Source organism: Rhipicephalus microplus, chromosome 5, assembly GCF_043290135.1.
Source record: "Rhipicephalus microplus isolate Deutch F79 chromosome 5, USDA_Rmic, whole genome shotgun sequence".
In the NCBI taxonomy this organism is placed as follows: domain Eukaryota; kingdom Metazoa; phylum Arthropoda; class Arachnida; order Ixodida; family Ixodidae; genus Rhipicephalus; species Rhipicephalus microplus.
Window position 1 is genome coordinate 73,096,052 of NC_134704.1, and position 21,265 is coordinate 73,117,316.

Consider the following 21,265-nt stretch of genomic DNA (forward strand, 5'->3'; position numbering starts at 1 on the left):
AAACGGGTGTGGTGAAACTTTGCAGCCTCAGATATGGCAGATCGCAGAAAATACTGTCTCGAAGGCAAATTTGTACCGACTAGAATTATTATACAGCCTCCGAGACCACTTCTACGCGTGTATTCATCTCTGAGGTCATACATTAATTTTTTAATTTATTGTTAGCGCGTCGTTTGCATGCATCGATGAGCTTCGTGTAAGCTGCACAACTAAGCAGCAAGCACACGATGCCAATGTGTGTCTACGCACACAATTTAATTAAAACATGAGAATCATCGGAGGATCGAAAACATTTATTTTCGAGTAATATTCTTGGTAAGTACATGTACACATTGTTTAATGTTTGATAACCGCAGGCACAAAGAAAGATTCATTGCACTGCAAGATGCGAAAATACAGCTACTATATCATGATTATAAATTAAACAAGAAATAAACATATAGGCAACAATATAACAAGAACTACTGCTGAATAAAACTGCAAATAACGCACACAACTACACCTACAGTGCACAACGCGACACGGCAGTAGTTGCCTCATCACTTGACTCCGGCATGAACCGAAAAAATAAAGTAAAAATGTTGGCTACGTTTTCCTTCCCACCTTCGCACTAATTTTCTCTAGCACACTTTACGTCGCTCTTTCGCAAACAACAGCCACAAGCAGTTGTCGCTGCAGAAAAATGGCAGATCCCACGTACAGTGGGAATCGATGATATGCGAAGCACTGATGAGAAATGTTGATATGTCGTCTTCAAATCAGTACAACGTTACGAGGTGGAGGTAAATGATGCCGTACATGACTTCCGTGTCATGATTATCATGTTCGGATGTGTCGTTTACCTTCGTCATCCATTCACGTCCCGTAATACCAAATTTGGTATAAGAGAAGCTAGCGAAACGGCCGCCAGCGCATCATGAGCGTGGCATGTAGTCATGTTATTACATGACGCGCATCTCATGATTGTCTTGTTTGCACCATTCACATACCTTCTTCATCAATTCACGTACCGTAATACCAAATTTGGTATATGTTACTTTAGCGAAACGGCCGCGAGCGCATCATGAGTGTGGAACGTAGTCATGTTACATGACACGCATGTGATGATTTTCATGTTAGGGTCTGTCGCTTGTGTTTGCCATGCAATCATGCCATACCCTACCGGTTTTGCAACATGCCATGTGAACGAAACCACCACAAGAGCTGCAGAACCATGAAATGAAAATCATGACAATTATGACATTCATGTCATGATTTTTATGTTATGACTAGTCGAATATTTTCTTCATACAGTCATGCTATGCCATACCAAGTTTGGTATCGATGCGATTATTGAAACGGCCGGGAGAGCTAAAAGTCGTAGGCGGCTAGATAGATAGATAGATAGATAGATAGATAGATAGATAGATAGATAGATAGATAGATAGATAGATAGATAGATAGATAGATACGCTCAAGGTCGCCAAAGTTTGCTAAGAAATGCTTCGCATTTAATAACTATAGTACACGTGTTTTCTTGAAGCATTAAGTGATGTGCTGCCATCTTACGGCTGTGGTGAAGCTGCGTAGCTCAGCCGCTTTTTGGCACGAGTGACCACTCTTGTCATTTTTACGTTACTCTATGGTAGAGCGAAAATGAGACAGAAATTCACAGATCACTTAAGTATTCAACAGAAGTAAAGATGAGTCCTCCGAGGTGGCGCAGTGGTTAGGGTACCCGGCTGCTGGTCTGAAAGTCGCAGGTTCGAGTTCGGCCGCTTGGGCCGCCTTTCTGTAGAGGAAATGCTGCAGGCCCGTGCACTCTTCTATGTAACCGCACGTCAGCCCTTTATTCTCTAATATACTATGTGTTCAATGCTAGCAACTGGTTTTTACATTTCGAGATGCGTATGACCATGGTTGTCCTCTTACTTTACCCCCCCCCCCCCCCCGAAAAAAAAACACAAAAACACGCTCGCTAAGAAGCAGTTTATAACCAAATAATTTCATACTTGACTATTCTTCAACATTACTTTGAATATTAATATTAATATTTTATTTATTAATAAATATTTAGATAGAATGCAGTGATGCCCAACAGCCAGAATTCAAGTTTTCGATACAGAAATAAAATAAATCACTTATACCTGTACGGTGAAAGAAGCATCAGCTTCAACAAAAAATTAGGCTATACCTTGAGAGAAGACATTGCAACGCAAGGCGACGAAAGCTCTGTTGAAATTTCTACGCGACACGGACTTGAACAAGTGACTGTAACAGCAACGTCACACACCGCGAAAGACAAGGCTGGACTATGACTGAGTGTGCGCGCGTGTGCTGCCGAATGTGCTGTTTCTCTCTTCCTTCTCTGCTCTCTTTCATCTCCCCCATCTCTCTCCCATGCACAGGGTAGCAAACCGGCTGCCTATAGGCTGGTTAACCTCCCTGCCTTTCTTTTCCCTCTATTTTCCTTCCTAGGCTATACCTTCTTGGCAAATCCTCCAGAGTGGGCATGTGCCATATTATAGAGGAATCAAATCAAGTGTGGAGAGCAGCGTGACCCATTCGGTGATTTCTTCTTTCACAAGTGACTTCACATTATTGTGAGGACTACCAGCATGGCGACATACGCAGGGCAAATGATAAATAGTAGTCCTTGAGACAGGAAAAAGCTTTCGTTTAGACAGATGGTTGCGGACTGACCAACAAAGTTGATTCCAATTGGAATCACATTTTTCTGGAAGGGTTGAAGAACGCCAGATGGCCGGAATTTCCGAAGCCGTCCACTATTGCGTGCGTCATAGTCGTATCGCGCTTTTGGCACATAAGACTCCACAAATTATGATCAATAAAAGCAATGATGTGAAAGTGTTCTTTAGAATTTTTTGCGAGATCACAAGTTTTTGCATAATTCACATACATGCATCACAGTTTGCATGGATCACAGGTTGGGAATTGCCAAGCACAAGAGAAATGGAGACACGAAAAACTTTATAATGTCTAGTTTTGTCCGTAACTGTGTGTGATGCACAGTTAAGAGACATATTGCATATTAAAGTGAAGTACTCGGCTGCTGACCCACAGGGCGCGGGTTCGAATCCCGGCTGCGGCGGCTGCATTTCCGATGGAGGCGGAAATGTAGGCCCGTGTGTTCAGATTTGGGTGCACGTTAAAGAACTCCAGGTGGTCTAAATTTCCGGAACCCTCCACTACGGCGTCTCTCATAATCATATAGTGGTTTTGGGACGTTAAACCCCACATATCAATCAATATTAAAGTGAAACGCTGCCCTAAACGAATCAAGATTCAGCACTTGCAGCACAAGCAAGTGAAACGAACGCCTGAACCTTTATCAAAATATGTCATCGATAATGCCATGGCAGTGCTATAGAGTTAGGCGAGTTGATAAAACATTTTTGTGCGTAACTTACAGTGCACAAGCTGACGCAATGTAGAAGAAACACAACGCTGCCGTGGTCTACGTAGACGGTGGTAGAGGGGGGGGGGGAGAGTTTGATTGATATGTGGGGTTTAACGTTCTAAAATCACCATATGATTATGAGAGACGCTGTAGTGGAGGGCTCCGCAAATTTCGACCACCTGGGGTTTTTTAACGTGCCCCCAATTTTGAGCACACGGGTCTACAGCATTTTCGCAACCATCGAAAGTGCAGCCGCCGTAGCCGGGATTCGATACCGCGACTTGCGGGTCAGCAGCCCAGTAGCTTAGCTACCAGACCACCGCGGCGGGGTGCTAGTGGTGGGGAGGCGAGCTTTTTTTAATATTGTCTGTAGAGCTTTTCTTTTTTTTGTATTCTGCAACAATGTTGAAACTGAATTGAGTTACGTCCAGTTCAATTAAATTCACGGCTTCATATAGCTTTCATGCTAGGCACACAGAAAGCAGAGAAGCAGCGCGGACCGAATCAAAATTTTGCGCTAAGATATGTTTAGTCTTACCCCGAGGAATCTGACCGGCGTGGTAAAAACAGCGAAAAAATATATTCCAGGAACGCGTGCGAAATTTACGCACGCCGATTAAAACCATCAAAATCAGAATGTTGTTCTCTTTATTTCGCATTTACCGTTTCCTATTTTTGTTTTCTAGAAAGATCAAGGTGACGTGATCAATACCTCTCTCTAATTCTGTTCGTTAAAAATAAAGAAAGAAAAAAAGATCATTTCTATGGGGTTTTTCGGTGCCGTTGCAGGTCTTGAAACAAAGCAGTATGCAAAATTCGCTGCTCAGTTTACGTGCGATAAATGGCCTTTCTTATCCTTGCGTACTCATTTCACTAACCATGACAGTTTTTCACTTCAAATCGAGCTGAATAGCCCACGTAGTGCACGCCTACGCCCAGTACTCGAATTTTTGGGAAGGTTGGATTAATATCGTCGGAGTTTGTCAGTGACTAAAGGTGAAACTATGTATGCATTCAACTTGACATTTGACGTACGCGCCTCTCAGGCAGCCTGCACCCATGTTCGTAAGGTGCACACAGGTTCTCGAAAGCAGCCCCGATAAATGTAGCCGTTTTATATTAGGAAATACATTAATTTAGGCTCAAGAAACCGACAGCTGGCCAGAATGTGTGATTAGATCCTGGTGGAAACGAGAAGACCGCGAATTGTAATGACAGATTCAAGCATTGTTTTCGCGATTCGATTTAGTAGGGGTAATATTTCCACACCGCTTTAAATGTTACACACACACACACACACACACACACACACACACACACACACACACACACACACACACACACACACACACACACACACACACACACACACACACACACACACACACACGCACGCACACGCACACGCACACGCACACGCACGCACACACACAGATTGAGAGAGAGAGAGAGAGAGAGAGAGAGAGAGAGAGAGAGAGAGAGAGAGAGAGAGAGAGAGAGAGAGAGAGAGAGAGAGAGAGAGAGACCGACAGACAGTATGTCACGCTGCCAGCGGAAGAGCTTTGAAGCTGTGATGGAGTCGTTCAGATCGCTGTACGTAAAGTGATGCTTTTATTCGCACCATAATTACGGCTAAAGTTTCAGTGCACATATTATTTCCATTCCCGCTCGATTATGTGCTGCTTACGAAATAAAAAAAAAGGCAAATCCCACGTACAATGGAAATCGCTGATATGCGAAGCACGAATGAGGAAGCTTGATATGTCACTTTAAAGTTAGCACAAAATTACAAGGCGGAGGTAAATTATGCCGTACATGACTGTCATGTCATGATTACCACGTTTTGACGTGTCATTTACCTTCGTCATCTATTTACGTCACCTGATGTCGAATACGGTATATGTGCAGCCAGCGAAACGACCGCGAGCACCCTATTATCATAGCTTGTAGTAATGTTTTACATGATACGAAGATCTTGATTATCATGTCTGAACGTATCACAAATATTCGTCGTCCATTCACGTCTCGTCGTACCAAACTTAGTATATGTGAAGCGAGCGAAACGGCTTTGGGTGCACGTTAAAGAAACCCAGGTGGTCGAAATTTCCGGAGCCCTCCACTACGGCGTCTCTCATAATCATATGGTGGTTTTGGGACGTTAAACCCCACATATCAATCAATCAATCAGCGAGCGAAACGGCGGCGAGCGCACGTAACGTTGACGCGCGGCCACGCTGGGCCCAGCGGCGCTACGCTAGCAAAACGCGAGCACTCCATTGTCTGACACTGTAGGCGCGACCAGCGTCTGTCGGCGAGGCCCTGCGGCAACCGGCTCGAAATGCAACATGCTGCATTTCACGCCGACGACGTTACCTAGACAGCACGGCGTCTGCTTAGCTTCGTGATGGAAGGACGCCGGGCGCGCTCAAACGCGCATGCGTCAAAGCAACGCACCGCGGCGTGCGCCTGCGAGTATATGCCAGGCAGATCGGCGCCTGGCGTGGCATCGCCAGCGTGAACGCTGGTGCGCACGTGCGCCGGGTCACGTCGAAGTATTTTGGCGCCTCTCGTGTAGCACGTAGTTACGTTCTTACATAACACGCATCTCATGATTACCATGTTTGCACCAGTCGCATACCTTCACCATTCATTCACGTGGCGTAATACCAAATTTGGCACATGTGAAGCTAGCGAAACGGCCGCGAGCGCATCATGATGAGTGTGGCATGCAGTCTTGTTGTTACATGACATGCATGTCATGATTATCATGCTTATAGACGTGTCATTTACATATGTCATCCATTCGCGTCACGTAATACCGAATTGGCTACATGTGAAGCTACCAAAACGGCCGCGAGCGCATCATGAGTGTGGCATGTAGTCAGGTTGTTACATGACACGCGTCTCATGATTACCATGTTTGAACCAGCATATACGTTTGTCATCCATTCACGCCCCGTAATACCAAATATGATGTATGTGAAGCTAGCAAAACGTCTGCGAGTGTACGCTGAACGTGGCGCGAAGTCATGAATCATGACTTGCATGACACGCATGTCATGATTTACACGTTTGGGTCTGTCACTTGTATTTAGCATGCAGTCATGGCATACCATACCAGTTTTGCAACGTGCCATGTGAACGAAACCACCGCAAGAGCAACAAGACCTTGAAATGTAAACCGTAACATTCATGACATACTTTATAGTCATGCTATGACTCGTCAATTATGGTCGTCATACAGTCATGTTATGTCATACCGAATTCGGTATCGATACAATTAACGAAATGGCCAGGAGAGTTGAATGTCGTAGGTGGCTAGACAGACAGACAGACAGACAGACAGACAGACAGACAGACAGACAGACAGACAGACAGACAGACAGACAGACAGACAGACAGACAGACAGACAGACAGATAGATAGATAGATAGATAGATAGATAGATAGATAGATAGATAGATAGATAGATAGATACGCTCAAAGTTGCCGAAGTTCGCTAAGAAATGCTTCGCATTTAAAAGCACGCTGTGAAGCGAAGCTGCTTTCGCGGCAAATGGCGGAATTACGTGTCGAGCCGCGGTTCGTGTGAGCGCAGTGCATGCATTCGCAGTAAGATGCCACGAACAAAGACGAACCGTTATCGCACTCACCAGCCACAGTTTGCAGCTTGCGTTGCGTGTATACGACTTCAGATTTCTCAAAACGAAAGATACCCCGGCTGCGGCGGCTGCATTTCCGATGAAGGCGGAAATGTTATAGGCCCGTGTGCTCAGCATTGGGCGCACGTTAAAGAACCTCCGGGGGTCGAAATTTCCGGAGCCCTCCACTACGGCGTCTCTCATAATCATATGGTGGTATTGGGACGTTAAACCCCACATATCAAAACGTAAGATACGCTTACAAATGGCACTGGCATTTAGACCCACCGATCTTCCGCTCTGCCATTCCGAGATGAGCTGTCCGTGGCGTTTAAAAAACGGTGCCACAAAAAGTCGTTGTTTGGGTGAGCCCGTCTATTTCTTGTAAAGGATTTGCAGCACACATTTGAATGACATTATTAAAAGCACTTTCTAAATGTTGTAGCGCTTTGTTTAAAGGATAAAATGAAAACTTGATGTTTTTTTGGAAATATCTTTCAGGGGACATGTTACAAGTGAAGCGGTTCAGATAGGCAGGAGAACTCTGCAAAGTAACCGGATGGAGAACAGAGGCTCTTCGGAATGACTTAGGCTGGGCATGCCATTATATACTTGGCTTTAGCAACACTTGTGCAGAAGATCGTGTAGCCGTGTGTACGGGTGATGTTTTGTCGACGTGGCCTGATAAAGTGTGAGGCCCACGGGAGGGCTGTATGCTCTCCCATAGTATGGAGTTCCAAGTACTCTAAATCGTTAACCACTTTTAAGGGCGAAAGTCCTTATGCCGTGGGTCGTGCGTCCGCGATGTAGTAGTTGTTGTCGTAGCAGTAGTAGTAGGTAGCCACCTCTAGTTTAGTCCTCGAAATTCCCGCTGGATGGCGGCACTTCTATATGATGAATATATGATGAAAATATGCGAGATGGTGGTACTTAACTTTATCGCTAGATTTATGGACGGACAGATGGACGCATAGACGGACAGACAGAGAAGCAGATGGGCGGACGGGTGGATAGACAAACAAATGCACACATCATCATTCAGTCCGTGGATATGCTGTGAGTTTTTTTTCTAAATCACTGAGTCCAAATGGTGGGGGGGGGGGGGGGCATATGACGCAGATATGCAGTTATACATTGAAATGGGGACGGCTTTATGCTCTCCCACAGTAGAGTACCAAGTACTCTAAATCGTTAACCACTTTTTGTAAACGCACAATACACATAGCAATATTTTTGGGTGGTTGTTTGCTGGTAATTTACCGTATGTGTGAGCCGAAAGCAGTTATTTTAGGCTTACACGGTGCATTCTTTGTCGATACGGCCTGATCAAGCGTGAGGCCCATTATGCTCTCCCATGGTGGAGTACCAAGTACTTTAAGTTGTTCATCACTTTTCTAAACGCACACGGTCAGTGACAGGTTACTACAGTTACTATACATAATCGTCCACATAGTGCTCGGATGTTTTTCTATTTTAATGCAAGGTCATCGCTTGATTGTTCCCGTGCCAGCGCACGGTCGCCGGAAAGACGTGGCAGGAAAGCGAGACATAAATGACTTCACATTCAAGAACGTGTACGTGCTTCTTCGAACGTTCGACAGTCAACGTTAGCAGCGCGGTCCAGGCACAAACCCAATTGCGTTTACGGCTAAATTTCTGAAAAGAAGCTTCTCCACAGTAATACTCTTTCTGCGGAGAAGTATAATTCAATGGTCTGCGAGACGCCTTCTTTTATGAAACAACTGTTGTTTTGCTTTGCAGGTTTCTACTTCGGTGGCGGCGTTGCCGTGCACAAAAAGCCGGCGCCTGTCATGTACGAAATTACAACATAGTCGCCTTCCCCCCGCATGCTTCGCATAAAATCGATTGCTAAGGTACATAAGATCTGCCAAATGTTTATAACATCAAATGAGAAAGAAAAATCACCGCCCAAGCACTCCGTGCAAATGGTTAACCAGCGAAATCTGAAACGTGCGGCCCCGGTGTTTAGCTGAGGGTTCAACGCGACGTGGCACTGAAGGGTTTCGCAATTACTGGTTGCGTGTTCGGGCTTTTCAATGAGGGAGGCACACCTTTCACTCAGGTTTACCACACTGTTTATTTCACATGCCGCACATTGTGTGCATCGCATGATTACGGTCACGGAGGAAAGTATTTGATTGATATGTGGGGTTTAACGTCCCAAAACCACCATATGATTATGAGAGACGCTGTACTGGAGGGCTCCGGAAATTTTGACCACCTGGGGTTCTTTAACGTGCACCCAAATCTGAGCACACGGGCCTACAACATTTCCGCCTCCATCGGAAATGCAGCCGCCACAGCCGGGATTCGATCTTGCGACCTGCGGGTCAGCAGCCGAGTACCTTAGCCACTAGACCACCGTTGCGGGGCCGGTGAAATGTAACAAGCGGTTAAATGCGTTTCGCAATGCGTTAATCACAGTGGTTGTTCTCGAACCACAGGCGATCACAAACGTAGCAGCCGATGCACATGTGCCGCTAAAAAAAACTCCCGCTGAAAGCTGTGGCGTTTGCCCCGGCGAACGCACTCCCGCAATCATCGCATTTACGCCGCAACGCCTACTGTCTGACATCGCGAGCCATCTCGGCGGGGAGGGGGTCTCGGAAGAAACTGCTGCGTGTGGGCTTGGCTGGCTTGGCGCTACGGCTGCGAAGACGTCACTCACAACGCAGCCAATGGGGCGCGTGCTTGCCAACGACGTAACTGATAACACATCCAGAGAAGACTGCTCATGACACCGCTGCCGAACGGATTTTCGTTTATCCCAGCCATATACAGCTTTCGCTGTAAAAATGTGGCGCCGGATAGCGGCCCCGCTAACATGCGTGTGCGCCCTTTTCCAATAAGCGATGCTCTCTAAATCGTAGGCTTTTCAGTGTTCAGGTGTTCCCTATATGTCGATCCAATTTTTTTTTTATCGAGGTCTCTTACAATTTGACTTTGTCGGTCTTCACTGCTGCGTGGGTATGAGCGCATATGCGTCGTTATTGCATGTTGAAACTGAAGCGTTGCGTTGCTAAGCGAGCGAGTGAAGGTCCATCTGCCGGCAAGAAGTGACGAAACAGTTAAAAGGGTGCATTGCGATATAAAGAAAGAATAAAAAAAAGGAAGAAGGAAGGAAAGAATGAAGGCTGGAAAGAAAGAAAGGAGTAAAGAAGGGGAAAAAAGAGAAAGAAAGAAATAAGGAAAGGAAGAAAGATAAGCAGTGCTCCTGGCACGCAGATGCAAAGCTTTGCTTCCCCTAATTTACCGGTAGCGGAAAGGCTCCTGAAGTGTTCTGTCACATGTATATTTACATGTGCGAAAAAACGCCAGGCCTGCGTGGAAGGCGCAGCACAGTCACATCGAAAGCTAGAATAACGGCGTTTTAGCCTTTTCAAAACACTAATTGGGTAACTACTGCAAGCACACTTGCTTGATACCCACTAGTGTAATAATAATAAAATTCAAGTGAAATGCTTACATCCTGCTTGCTGGTGCAGGTTTAGAGTCATGCCCCATCGCGGTGGTCTATAGTGGCTAAGGTACTCGTCTGCTGACCTGCAGGTCGCGGGATCGAATCCTGGCTGCGGTGGCTGCATTTAAGATGGAGGCGGAAATGTTGTAGGCCCGTACGTTTGCTCAGATTTGGGCGCACGTTAAAGAACCCCATGTGGTCGAAATTTCCGGAGCCCTCCACTACGGCGTCTCTCATAACCATATAGTGGTTCTGAGATGTTAAACTTTACATATCAATCAATCAGGTTTAGAGTCGTGTGCGCGCTCAGTGAAATGTGTGGACATGCAATAGAAAGTTAAGTGTTTTTCCGGCGAAAGCGAAATGCAAGTCTTAAAAAGAAGTAGCAGTGTTGTAGTAGTATCTCGGCAAAAGCGGACCCTTTCAGACCACTAGAATACTGTGTACGCAAGCGCTATAAGCGTGGTCAGGATTTTGTCGAGGTTTTTAAACTCGTCTTTTATTTCTCTAGAGCGATTTATTCCGGGACGCCGCTGCTTCAACTTTCAACCATTGAATCCTCCAGAAAAAAGAAGAAAGGTTTACTTTAAGTACGAGCGGCCACTCAGGCTTACGATTCATCCGCGGCGGTCGTTTCTCACGTGACAAGAAAAAAAGAGAGAGAGAAAATACTAACGACGAGTGGAAATAAAGTGTCTCCGTTTCCACCCACATTGTTTCACTTTTCTTCTTCTCAATGTCTCTTTCGGCTCATTTACATATCCCGCGTTTCTTAGGCTGCTTTTCCTTCTCGGACGGGCAGAGCTTGCGTTATTATAGGCATTTATCAAAAGTCGGGCCGTGAGTTACACAATGGAACGCTTTAGCTTTCACAAAAAATGCTTCCGTCGGGTCACCGGAATAATTTATCAAGCCGGCATACGTGGCCCAAACTTCTGAATTGTAAAGCCGGGGACGCTGAGCGTAGAATGCGAGTATTGCGTCTGCGACGTTGTGGAAGTCCGAATAGAGAAAGCGCTTCTACCTCAATTGTTTCGGTTGAATGACTCCAGACAGCAAAGTACGCCGCATCTGTGAAGGCGCCGAGATGCTTCACGGTACTGCATTACTTTACGAGCGACGCTCTTTTCTGAATCCTGCTAGTCCCCGTTTGTCCTGGATACGAGAGATTGGGGAGTTTGATTTTCGTGCCGAAAAAGTTCTCTAGGCAGCATATTTATTTAACCTGCTCCACCATGCGTGTGAGATGAAGGACGAATTAGTGTGCTTTGCAGAATAGACAAAAAAAATACACCCGACAACACCCAAGAAACCAAAGCACGTCAGCGACACCAACGCCTCGAAGAAAGTTTTGATTGATATGTGGGGTTTAACGTCCCAAAACCACCATATAATTATGAGAGACGCCATAGTGGAGGGCTCCGGAAATTCCGACCACCTGGGGTTTTTTAGAAGTAATGTCGTTGGAGAGGAATCACACTAGAGCCGAATAATAATTAGACCTAACAGACAGTGACACCAAGAAAAGCATTGGGCATGTTATTAGAAGTAATTGTGATGTAAATATGTAGAAAGTAAAATGGACGAAAACATCTCTTGTCACCGGCAGGATCCGAACTTACGACCTTCGAATGACCTATCCGATGCTCTACCTCTGAGCTACGGTGAAGCTCATCTCAGTCCAGCTTATAGGATATTGATTGATATGAAGGGGTTAACGTCCCAAAACCACCATATGATTATGATAGACGCCGTAGCATCTATCATAATCCGGAAATTTAGACCACCTGGGGTTCTTTAACGTACACTCAAATCTGAGCACACGGGCCTACAACATTCCCGCCTACATCGAAAATGCAGCCGCTGCAGCCGGGATTTGATCCCGTGACCTGTGGGTCAGCAGCTGAGTACCTGGGCCTCTAGACCTCCGCGGCGGGGCTCGAAGAAAGTTCGAAAGTGTTCTCGTTCCGTGGATTGGGGGGTTCCTTTTCCGGATGCCTCACAGAAAGATAACAAGAGAAAACAAGATGACGTGTCTCCGATGATTGGACTTCGATATTTTAACGTATCAGAAAAATCAGCAAAGCCGCAGTTCCTATTTTGGCCGTGTCAGCATGTGATAACCATATGTCGAGAGGCTTGTTCCGAACGCGGTCGTCTGAGAAAAAAAAAAGGAACACTCTTTGAACCGAAGCCTCGGCAAACCAAGTTCGTGACAACTATCATTGCACACGGTGCTATGCACCAACCTGAGTGGTTTACAGTTGTGGCGGCAGTCGTCAATTAAAACTGAAACCGTTTCACGAGATTCGGCTCCCTTTCTTCGAAGTGCTTCTAATGCACTGTACATAATCGGTTGTTCACTCACCGTCGTGTCCGCCAGCAGCGTCCTTCATTACTCTGCCCAACGCCAGCTGCGACCGAAGCCTCAGGACTAGTCAGACATCTAATCCCTTTCTCAGTTATCAAAACACGGCTGGAGCGTCTCAAATGCCTGACGTCGTTATCGGAAGCCCCTACGACGTGTTTTTACAGGTGAGTCAAAGCTTTCACGGACAAACCCTACGGTAGGTCTAAACGTAAGGAAAACAACTTAAGCTCCTTTCAAAACCACCATCGTCTCTCCGAAAGAGAATTCGCCTCAACTAAAGAAAAGGAAATTGCCCCACCTTGCCGATGGCAATCGTGAGGATATGAGAATGCATTTCTTGCGCTGAGAGTACATCGCTTAGTAATTTTAATGCCGTAAATTAAGACGACAATTTGCACCGTAACCATTTATCTACACATTTATCAGCCAGCGAACGGCGCAGAGTGTGGTGCTCGCTTCACTCCATTTATATATACGTACGAGTGAGCGGGCAGGAGAGTGGGACGTAGAGAGGAGAGAGAACGAACGGCGAGCGAAGGAGCAGTGAAGCACTGCACCTACCACCTCCCACACGCCCCCCCCCCCCCCTCCCCAGACCCCACACCTGAGAGCTCCGCCGTCCCTCGATTCGAGCGCCCTCACAAGCCAGAGCGCCCTCTCCGCTCACTCTGCTCTCACCACCTACTCTGGTTGCTAGGGGCGAAGATGAGCGCGCATGCCCACAGCTGTTGCTATGGGAGAGGGAGGGAGAGCGGATATATAACACCTGCCGGCGCGCAGACACCGACAGACGCCTGACATGCCCTGACTAGGAAATGCATTCGCATTAAAGAATCCGCCAGGCCTGCGCAGAACGCGCATCACATTCCCAGCAAAAGCATGTAAAGTGGCCTTTTAGAGCCTTTTGTTTAAAACACCCTTTCAGTAACTGCTACAAGAACACTTCCAATACGCTATAAAACATCATGATCTCTCTGTGGTAAAGACTTATTCACACATGCCATCCTCTGTCATTCTTCGCAGAAACATGGTACAATCTACACTCTTGCAAGAAATTTTGTAATTTTTAATGCCGTGGCTGACGATGAAGAATTATGCCTGAAGCTTTTGTGATGGGGTTGGGGCATTCGAAGACCCACTCGTTATGCAATTCGCATTGTGTGACGCGTAGTTGTTGTTTTGATGTTGTAAAACGCTTTGTTATTCGAATTAAAGCGAGTACTTTTTCGACGTCAAGCGTACCTAAGACCAGTTTGCAACAGAGTTTCAAGCACCGGAGGGACTCTGTGGTAGAATACTGGGTTGGCACGCAAAAGACCCGGGCTCGTATGCCATTGTGTCATTGGTGTTTTTCGTTTATTTAGATTTTTAGGGGCGAAGCTCCTTAGGGCGTGGGCTGTGCGTCCCCTGTATGTAGCCACCTCTAGCTTAGTTCTTGCAGTGTTCACTAGATGGCGGTACCGTCCCCTGTATGTAGACACCTCTACTTTAGTTCTTGCAGTGTTCACTAGATGGCGGTACCGTCTCCTGTATGTAGCCACCTCTCGTTTAGTTCTTGTAGTGTTTACTAGATGGTGGTACTTGTAGATGATGATGAAAAGATGCAAGATGTTATAAACTAGAAAGCGGTACTTGTAGTTGATGAAAGACGCGAGATCTTATAAAATAGGAATGATGTCACATATGGCGCGTGTCATTGGTTGAAGGCAATCGTTCGATTTAGTGCGGCGACGTACGCTAGGGGGAGCGATGTAATAAAATCGAGTGGGCAAAATGTACAGAGGATTCATGGTTTACCAGGTTTACCTGCGGAGCTTCGCCCACTCATCATCATTCACTTCGTGGATATGGCGGCACTTTTTTTTCTTACTTAGTGCGATAGTAGTTATAGACACCGGCGGCAGACAACTACGGGGCACGCGACCCTTAATTTGTTGGGATTCCATAACAGCTTTCGCAGTAAAAATATGTTTTTCAACACACACGCACAAGTGCTACGGGCGGTTATGCACGAAATGCCTATAATTTGCGTCGTTGTATTCTGTAGGGATCCTAGACGCAAAGTCGACTACGCGAACGACAGTCATAACCTCTGCAGTGAGTATACCACAACAACAACAACAAAACATGCTTTACTAAAGCATCTTACCTTTCTAGACAGAGATGGGGAACGAAAGAGACAGAGAAAAGGGGGAGGTTTGCATTCACCTATATTCAAGCATTTTACGTGATTTAAATAATTAATCATGTCCTAAATATCAGCTTGCCTCCATTCCGAGAGAGCAAAAAAAAATTGGCTCCGTATCTGCATGTTTCACTACAAATGTCGCCGAAAGACAATAGTCTTGCGTCTTGAGAGAGTGAACAAAACGTCTTTTTGATGTTCTGTGCGAGAAAATCAGTGAATTGTATTCTGGAAGCGCTGCATTACAGTCTCAACTCGTGCAGAAAAGGCGAACGAGCGCATCGAGGCACGTTTGACACGAGCGCTATCGGGCAGTTATTTTCGAAAACGAAGGAAGGCGTGCGCGCCCACGGAGAAAGATGCGCGCCCGTCTCGCAGGCGATAAGGTGTAGAACGCAAGGCGACGGGCAGTTGCCACCACCGTGTCGTCTCAGCACAGCGTTGGAAACACTTGCCTTTTTAAGCATCGCGTTGCTAGAGTGTACTAGAAGCTTTTGAGTGGCGCGAGCGGCTGCCTGGGAGCGGCCGTTTCGGCGTGGAATGATGCGGTGGCGCTGGCGTCGACCAATCTACCCGGGCGGATGGCTGGCAAACGTTCCGCGTACGTGTTGGTACCTCTCTGTCGCGCCAAGTGTGAAGATGATCTCCCTCTTTTTTTTTTCTTATTCACATACCACCCCTTTTCCGCGCAAATAAACGTTATTTGACATTATTGTTATTGAAGTTGCTGCTGACCGCACTGCAGCCCGAAGCAGCATAGCACATTGTACAATGTAACGAGCGCGTTTTTTTTTTAATTTTTAAAGTGTACATATTTTATACGAGAAACCAGCTGGCCAGTACACACCAGAAGCACCCCCCCCCCCCAAAAAAAAAGAAAAGGAATATGCTGCACACAAAACGAAGAACTCTTGGTCGATTCCACGTAAAACACCAAAGCTGGACTCAAATAAAAGGCTCGTTGCTTGTGGCTGCGTGCACACACTACTAAAAAGTAGGCTTTATTGATATTATTTGAAGAACAGCAGAGTTTTTCCAAACCTCTTTTTGGTTTTGAAATATGGGAATAGATTCATTGTTGTAGGACCCACAAAAATGCAAATACGTAATACCTGCAGAAGAATGTCTTAGGTGAAACGTAGTAGTCGAAGATTTTGAGAGTTTAAAAGACGCAACAATACTGCAAAGCAAAGTCGTAACTAATGATAACCTTAATTGATAATATAAAGATGCAAGGTTTACATATTTAAAAAACAATACATTTGAACTTAGGTAAATTGTAAAAAACGTAAAATATAGAGCCAGGATACAAAAGATAACACAAAACAAAGCAAACAAAACGACAGAGTTTAGGTTGTCTTTCCAAAATGCATTTAAATAAAAAAAAGATGTTATGGTAGAAACATCGTTTGAAGGGACACTGAAGTGTAACAATGAATTGGCTTAGATTGATTAATTATGCACCGAGATCCCTAATGCTGCTAAATTTACCATCACAGGTTTAATACAAAAAGATTCAAGATCAAAGATTTATTTTGAGATTTCGCGTCATTATTTGCACGTTCTCTCGCTTACAAGCCTCTTCTAGGAAAAATTGTTTTAGGGGCTAAGCTCCTTAGGGCGTGGGCTGTGCGTCCCCTGTAGCCTGTATGTAGCCACCTCTCGTTTAGTTCTTGCAGTGTCCACTAGATGGCGGTACCGTCTCCTGTATGTCGCCTCTTCTAGTTTAGTTCTTGCAGTGTTCACTAGATGGCGGCTCCGTCTCCTGCATGTAGCCACCTCTCGTTTAGTTCTTTCAGTGCTCACTAGATGGCGGGACTTGTAGCTGATGATGAAAAGATGCAAGATGTTATAAACTAGACGGCGGTACTTGTAGTTGATGATGAAAGATGCGAGATGTTATAAAATAGGAATGATGTCACATATGGCACGTGTCATTGGTGGAAGGCAATCGTTCGATTTAGTGCGGCGACGTACGCTAGAGAGAGCATTGTAATAAAATCGAGTAGGCAAAATGTACGAAAGATTCATGGTTTACCAGGTTTTCCTCCAGAGCTTCGCCCACTCATCATCATTCACTTCGTGGATATGGCGGCACTTTTTTCTTTTTGGTGTACCGTCCAAAAATTAAGTGTGTAAGAAAATATGCACGAAAAATGACATCCTTTTTACGCCACTGTAGCAATTTATAGCCTACTCAATTTTAGGTGCTGCTGTGCGCTTCTTCGTTTCTCATCCCGCGACTTGTTCAAACCCTTAACATAAAAATGCATACGTGTGACCACATAAAAGCTTATCAGCTTAGCAGTTAATGGCCTGCAATGTTCGTTGCAGCCAATACCCCCAATGCTTCTCCTGTTGATTACTGCCAAGACATCCAAGATGCTGTCTTTGTGCAAGTCACTTTTACTAAAACAACCAGTGAAAATGTCCTCAAGTTTACTAATAAAACCAAAAAGTTTCACTGAAGGGTACAGAAGACCACCGAAATCGCAAGATTTTGTGAAAGCAGCAGCATACAGGGACTGGCCATCTGATGCAGGCAGCAGAAGCTCATTCATGCATGCACTGCACTTTGTTTGGAGCACACATTTCCTAGCAACATAGCCTCACATAGCACGTAAGTCTCGAGTCGCTATGCTGGCTGACGTATGGGTGATCTGGTGCAGTCAAGAGCTGCCATGAAGCGAACCTTCAGCACCTTCCAAGTCTCCTTCATCAAGCAACAAGTCAATCAGTTGCTGCTGCTTATACGCATTAACAGGCTTGTCTGTGACAGTCAAAAGCGAGCTTACAACCCCCTCTGGAACGTTTGATCCAGGAACACTTTTGGCAAGATTATAATAGCTCAGACAATTAATAGTCGTGAGAAATTGTTGCGAAGTGGGATGAGCATTGCATCCAGATGAGAGCCTGACAATACCGAAGAGGTTTTCAATTTTATCTTGGCTTAAGCGGCTTGTCATCAGGTATGCATAGCCAAGCTCTTCATGTAAGTAGCTTAGAAGACCCAAGGTACTCCTAATAGTGACCCTCAGTCCTTCTGTCGTAGATTCACTCAGGAAGTTCTTTTTATCAGCAGTCTGTTCCCGTCTTGTGAGGAATTCCAAGAATTCTTCGAGGTCTCGTACTGCCGGAGAGTTGGGCCTCAACGCTTCCGCTGGATAACGCGTTGTCATAGTTGTGATGAGAGACTTCATCCTCCTGCAGATGCATGAGTAAGGAGGTTACCCTAACCGCTAAACAGTTACACAGCAAAATTGTCTAATGTGTGGTCTTGGTGTAGTCTCTGAATTATGAACGTCATAATGCTCAAGACTTGTCCAAAATATAAAAAAAACCTCCACAATACTCAGTAATAGGTGAACTGGAAGTATTGTTGGCATTATGTATTATAGTCACTGCATTACACACTGCATCATGTTATGTGTATCTCACTTTAAATATGCATTGAAGAATTGCTGTAACAATTTACTGTGAAAATGGGCCACATCAATATTTTAATGCAGCTTCACAATATATGCTTCACCACAGCACACATTTCCTAGCAACATAGCCTGCCACATAGTACGTAAGTCTCGAGTCGCTATGCTGGCTGACGTATGGGTGATCTGGTGCAGTCAAAGAGCTGCCATGAAGCGAACCTTCAGCACCTTCCAAGTCTCCTTCATCAAGCAACAAGTCATGCTTGAGTAAAATTAGTTCTAAAAAATAGCACTGACCTGAAAAATTTCTGCGTTGGCTCAATGTTTCCACAAGATTTCTCAAGCTGTGGTTTGTAAAGTTGAAGGCCTCTCAAAGAATCAGAGCCGAAAATCTGGAAGGCGAGGGACACACGCATTTTTTCAAAATCATTTGGCTCTAAGTGGGTCTTCGTAAGCCGAGGCATGGCTTTCAAGGTGAGGTTATTCTCGTCAAGCTTCAAAGCTTCTCGCAGTGGCGCCATAGAAACCTGGAGTAAGAGAAAAAAAATGTGGCATGCAGTGCAATTATCCAATGGCAGATACATGAAAAATGTAGCATAAAAATGACATTTGGTATCTGACATTTACTTTGCTTTGAACACCAAGTCCTGTTACCTTATTATATTTATGCAATGGTTGCCAAATTTCCAGGCAAGAGTTCTGTAGCTCTGTTATACTGCATGCTCGACATTGTTTTCAGAAACATGTCAAGGTGCAAGCGAGATCTGAAGGGCGTCTCAAGTAAATTTGCAGCCTTCTAAAAGAATAACATATTCACCTTTCCATCTGGTGTGTGGAAGCTTGTTTGAAGAAGTCTGTTGCGAATGTTCTTCACAAGGTGCGGAAAATCCGATAGGAAGTACAGAGACCTCTTGTCGTCAGAAGGATGCACTCTCTTAGCAATAACTTCTTTTGAATTTGCCCTCACACCCATCATGCGCCACATCTTTCTGTTCCATGTCGCGGCATCGCATGTGACATAGTTGACGAAAAGCCCTGCTTTCTCTGCCAGAATTGTCGCCTCCAGCACTATCTTTGCAAGTAACTCCCCCTTGATGTTGGTGCGTGTGGCAAATGTTCCCAGTATTTGGCTCCAGCTACCAATGAGGGGCACAAACATTACCACAAGACCGTGGTCACAAGGCAGTTGCTTTTGTTCTTCAGGTGTGTAGGCACCCAAGTCAACGAAACTATTGACCTTGCCAGCTGTGTTGACAGACAAGTGCTCAGACAGTTTCAATTCATCTATCACGATACCTCCCTGACACTTGAATCGGTCCATTGTGGCAGTCTTCTTTTTTAGTGTTTGCAGCATTTTTTCATTAAAACCAAAATTAGCCATGTAGCTTGATATATACTTTCTGATAGTTGTGTTTCCTGGAAGCACTAGGATATTTTGTCTCCGGATGTAGTCATACAGTTTGGGACTGCGCATTCGAAGAAGTATGCACTGCAGCATCCATTCCTTGTTATACTTCAAGCCCCGTGTGCTTTTTCTTTTTGCAGCTTCAAAACACTCTCTCACAGCTAGCTGTTGCTTCTGCTACAGACTTTGCAACTTCTGTTGTAAAATGTCCTCAGCTGTTGCATCTTTCATTCTGGAGATGGTGTCACTCAAACAATGCACCTTTGAGGCCAGTCTCTTGACCCTCTTGGTAACAGTTTGGAGCCTGTTGACCCTCTTGCAGGTTCTCTTTGCTGCTTTTCTCTTCAGCCGCGATTTCCTCGTCTGCAGAGCTTTACGGAGGTATTTACATGACACGCATGGGGATCCTGAAAGAAACATTTAAAGAGGAATGTATTCCCATTCTTAGCCACACTGCACACAGCTAAAGATGCCAAGAAAAAAAACACGAAGAACATTTTGGCAAACATACACAAAATGCATCTCAGCTAGAACATACAGCTTGATTTTCCTCAGTAGCTATCACTAAGCTAGGCTAAAGCAATCGAAACTTGTCCCAATAGCAAAAAATCAGAAATTCTTGTTCACTTAGCACTGTCACGCTTAGTGCTAGGGCTTTATGCTAGACAATTTTCATGTCATACACTCACCTTCCTTAGCTGATTTTCCGATGAATTTGACACTGTAGAAGATTTCTCCTCTTGACCTCATTTGCGCGTGTAGACCGTGGGTAAGGTCCGATGGTGGCAGAAATGAAGTTTCTGCTGCTCCACAACAGAGTGGGACGCTTGCAACAAGCTGCAGAACATCCGAGGCTTCTCGAACAGTTACTAAACTAGACTTACTGATCAGTTTCTCTTGCACGAACCCTTCACATTGCACGCTTCCATTGTCTGCACAAGTGAAGTGTACGGCTCATTGAATGCAAAGTTCACGAGTGCTAGGATTCAGTGAGCACGCTACGTACGACACGCCGTCAAATCCAGGAAACTCGTGCAGCGCCCATGACTTTGATGGTAGGACGAGACCACGAAGGTCACCGAGAGTGACGACCACGTCAGACGAGGGACTTGAGCTTGCCTCGTCAGCTTCGTCGCCATCTGAAGAAGTTGCACCGTTGGTATCCACAAGGAGCTGTGCAGGAGTGCTAATGCGCCGCCGTTTTCTGTTGTCATTCTCAGCCGGCACACACTGATGCCGCCGCTTTGTTTGGGTCCGCGCAGCCGGAGTTTTGAGCGTCAAATATGCAGGAAGGTTGGGTAAGATCGTCGGGACTGCATCAGGGGCAAGTGTCGGCGTTCCCCTAGGAATTCGGTCT